The sequence below is a fragment of the Typopeltis vanoorti genome, chromosome 21, assembly GCF_054136105.1.
Source record: "Typopeltis vanoorti isolate ZY-2024b chromosome 21, IOZ_Tvanoo_1.0, whole genome shotgun sequence".
Lineage (NCBI taxonomy): Eukaryota > Metazoa > Arthropoda > Arachnida > Uropygi > Thelyphonidae > Typopeltis > Typopeltis vanoorti.
In genome coordinates, this window is record NC_143569.1 from 81,932,246 (window position 1) to 81,936,655 (window position 4,410).

Sequence of the window (4,410 nt, forward strand, 5' to 3'; positions counted from 1 at the left end):
ATTTACATTGCTATAATTTTTTTTTTTTTTTTGGAATGTTCTATTAATATGAGGGTTGTTTGAAAAGTTTGGTAAAAAAAAGAGAAAGTTGAACACTTTTTTGGAAAAAAAATCGCCTTTATTTCTAAATATAGTCTATTGACGTCTACGTATTTGGTCCAGGGAGTTTCCAATTTTTTCATCCCATCTAAAAGTAGTATTTGTCAAATTGTGCAAAATAGTTATTGACAGCCTTGACGACATCCTCATTCGAATAAAATTTTTTCCCCACCGATTTTTTAATTTTTAAGTTTTTAAGTTTGGGAACAAAAAGTCACGAGGCGAAGTCCAGAAAATACAGTGGATGTGGAAGCAATTTGAACCTCAATTCATGCAATTTTGCTGTTATGAAGGCCAACGTGTGGGACAGTGCATTTGTCTTGGTGAAAGAGCACTTTTTTTTTGTATGCCAATCTTGGCTGTTTTTTTTTTTTTTAAATGGTCCAACAATGACGCATAATAGACTCCTGTTATTGTCTTACCCTTTTCCAAATAGTCTATCATGATAATTCCTTGGGAATCCCAAAAAACAGTGACCATCACCTTCCCAGCTGACAAAACGGTCTTTGCTTTTTTCGGTGCTCTTTCACCGGGCCATGTCCACTGTTTTGACTGCTGCTTGGACTCAGGTGTGTAGTGGTGGATCCAAGTTTCATGTACAGTCACGAATCGACATAAAAAATTTCTGCAAATTGTAATTAAACATCGCTAAACACTGCATTGAAATATCTTTTCACATGCATTTTTTATCAACAGTTCAATAATTGCGCATACAGTTTTTTCATGTGCAATTTTTCATGCAGGATATTATACACCCATTCAATTGAGATGCCTGCAATCTCATGCACTTTCACTCATCGGTCTTCCATAATGATACTAGGGTCAATAATTTCCTTCATAGTGACCTCAGTCGGGCGTCCAGAGTGTGCTTCATTCTCGATGGACTTATGACCATGTTTAAACTCATTTATCCAAAAATAAATCTTCTTTAATGCTGGTGCGGAGTCCCCATGAACTGCATCTAACTTGGCTTTGATCTTTGCGACTATCCATTTCTTCAAATAAAAGTGTTTTATCACGGCACGAAACACATTTCTCTCCATTTTTATGAAAATGCGAACGCAGTCATTTTAAATGTTTGACAAACGAGAACTAGGCATTGCACGTAGCTAAAATTTTGCCAGGGGTCATGAAAAAAATGATACATGCCGACACTGGTATGAATGAACGAATTGTGTTGCCATCTATTGGAAATTTACCAAACTTTTCAAACAACCCTCGTATATATTCCCAGCTATCATGCTTTCTTAAAAACTTCCAAAAAAAAAAAAAAAAATCTCTAGTTGCATACTCAAATTTCCATTCTCTCTCTCTCTTCTTGTTTTTCTCCTGTTCCCTAGGTACCAAATGCTCTCTCTGTCAGCTGTCAATTACCCATCAATCTCCTCGTTGAACATGTGCACTTCATAATCATGGCACCCATTGTGCACACAGCTTTGTGCAATTTTTCATGCAGGATACACCCATTCAGTTGAGATGCCTACAGTAAATGGCAAGTGAGAAGTTAGATAATAATGGCTGACACATTGTCGTTGTTAGCAGAAGAATGATAGATATCTCAAACTTAACAATTGTGAACAATTTTAAACAAACTTAACAATTGTGAATTACAATAAAGAAGATTGAAATTATTACAACTGAATCTGGTAAGTACATCGCAAATGCTTTGTATTTCATTTCACAGGGCACATTGCAAGTGCCGATCATACTTGTTACAAAAGCAAAATTAATAATATACTAACATAGAGAAACAATTGTGAAAAGATTCATAATTTAAAATTATTTTTACATATACATAAAAATTTGTACAATTAAGACCGATTATCCCAGAAATATGTTAAGAATTTGAGAGAAGGGGGGACACTGTGAATGCATAAGTTTAATCATTTTGCAGCTTAGTTTCTGCATTATCTGAATTGTGTGATTGTTTTCATGTGTGATTTACATTAACACTTAATCACAGTGGGTGCTCTGATGAGCTTCATATCTTTTGCAGCTTCAATTTTCACTTCTAGTGTCAAAGCTTTTCTTTGGAACTTTATTTTCATTATTGCTTTGTGGATTTAGAAGCCATATGAAAAATATTTTTTGCTGTTTTATTATATATATAAAAGAGATATCACTTTATAATGAAAACATTATTTCACTGCACACAGAACTAGGCATTGTGGGTAATTAACAATTTCATGGATTCTTGTTATCTGCTTTATAGGTGGGGAAGGGATATAATTTTTGATTGACTGCTAACTCAAATCAAAAAAATTGATTTCTTCAGTTAGTGGTTAAATTTGTCAGCACTTTTTTAACCCTCTATAAACATATAGTGCATTATTTTAATTTTTATGCTATATTAATATTATTTGTATTATAATGCTGCAGTTATTTCAAGATTTACAAAATAAACTAAATCGTGAGTGTATTATATATAATTTTCACAACTTTATTGTTAAAATCTATGATATATATACCGTACTTATTAAAAGTATTTTACTCATTCTCGCACTCTTCCAAGAATTGAAGTGAACAAATTCTTGATAGCAATGCTTTTAAATTCAAAGTGAACATCTAGATGAGACATTATTCAAAAATCTAGATCCATGTTTATCTTATTAACCACCCAACCAGCCATGATGTGTATACACATCAAAGTTACCATGGATACAAAGTGCATGCCATTGATATTACATTTGTAAAACATAAGATATTTATTTTATTTTATGTTTATTTTATTTATACTTGTTCATATCTTTTGAACTATAGTCCAAATATTATTTATTCTTACTCTTAATATCAGTCATACTCTGTTGTTGTTATAATCTATCAATTTAACCCCCCCCTCTCAAGGTCATGACTATGCTATTTCACGTGTACGTATTTTAGAATTTAGGAATTGCCTCTGGCTGGAATCAATTCCTTTGTCTAAATAGCTGGCTTTTTCTCACACTGATCTCTTAAAATTTATTTGTATTTATGACTGCGCCATCAGAGATCGCATAGAGGAGTTGTATATCTTTCCAATACATGCAAGAAAAGTGCCCAGCACAACACAGAAATGTCTAAAAATTTTATCTCTAAGTGAAGCAATGCTTTAATCTACTATTCGTCAGTCATGGCTACTTTTACTCTTAAGGTCACACAGGGTCTATCTTTTTATGAGAAGTGCATTGGTCATGCAGAATCAGGCAAGTTATTTGACAAACAAAACAATTTATTCATGCTAACTCAAGATACTGTAATACTATGGTGTTCTTATATTTTATTCCTATCCCCTTTCACTGCGCCATTGTAATATTTTTATTCTTATTATATGTATTCTCTGTATTCTCACTCTTTTACACATATTTGTATCTTACATACAACATGTAGTGCCCTCTTTCTATATCTATCCTAACTTTATCTTAATTTTTTATTAACTCAAACATATATATCACTCCACCTCTAATTTCTTTCTATTCTACCTTTGGTGATTCTATATTCTTTCCACCTGAGAGCATAGGAAATTTATATAGATTTTTGATCGCGCCACCTTGCCTCAATATGATACATAAAATATGATACCTCCGGTAGACCTGAATCATGCAATATTACTTACTTCTTAGAACATTCACAGTCGTGGTCTCTTTACCTTATTATTTCACTCTAATGATTTCCTGCTTATAGGCTCGAATTATTTTAGATCAATGCATTGCAATAAATAAGATCAGGCGACACTCTTTTAGAAAATTCAACAAACATATTTAATGATCACTAATTAGATACATGTACAATACAAAGAGAAGAGCAGGGGAATTATCCTCTGTTAATCTCAATTCAAAATTCATGCAACTACCGATACATCTTTTACAACAATTTTCTTTAGTTATTCAAACAGTTTATATTACTTTCCTCAACTTAATTCTCAATATCTACTTCTATTTGCATCAATATACCAACATGACTTACATACAGCAGTCAATCCTTATCAAATAAAACACAACTACCTATATATCTCTTACAACAACTTTCCTTAGTTATTCGAATAGCTTATATTACTTTCCTCAACTTAATTCTCAATATCTATTTCTACTTGCATCAATATAACAACATGATATATATATATAGCAATCAATCTTTATCAATAAAACACAAGATATTTTCCCAACATTTCTCAGCTAGCTTGCAATACTTTCCTCAGCTTAAATTTCAATATCTAGTTTAAGTGCATCTCTATCTTTATCAAGAATTATATAACAATCAATCATATCAACAATAGGACAAAACTTAGATATTACACAAGTGTCAGATTACCTCCTAATCTCAATTAGCTTCTCA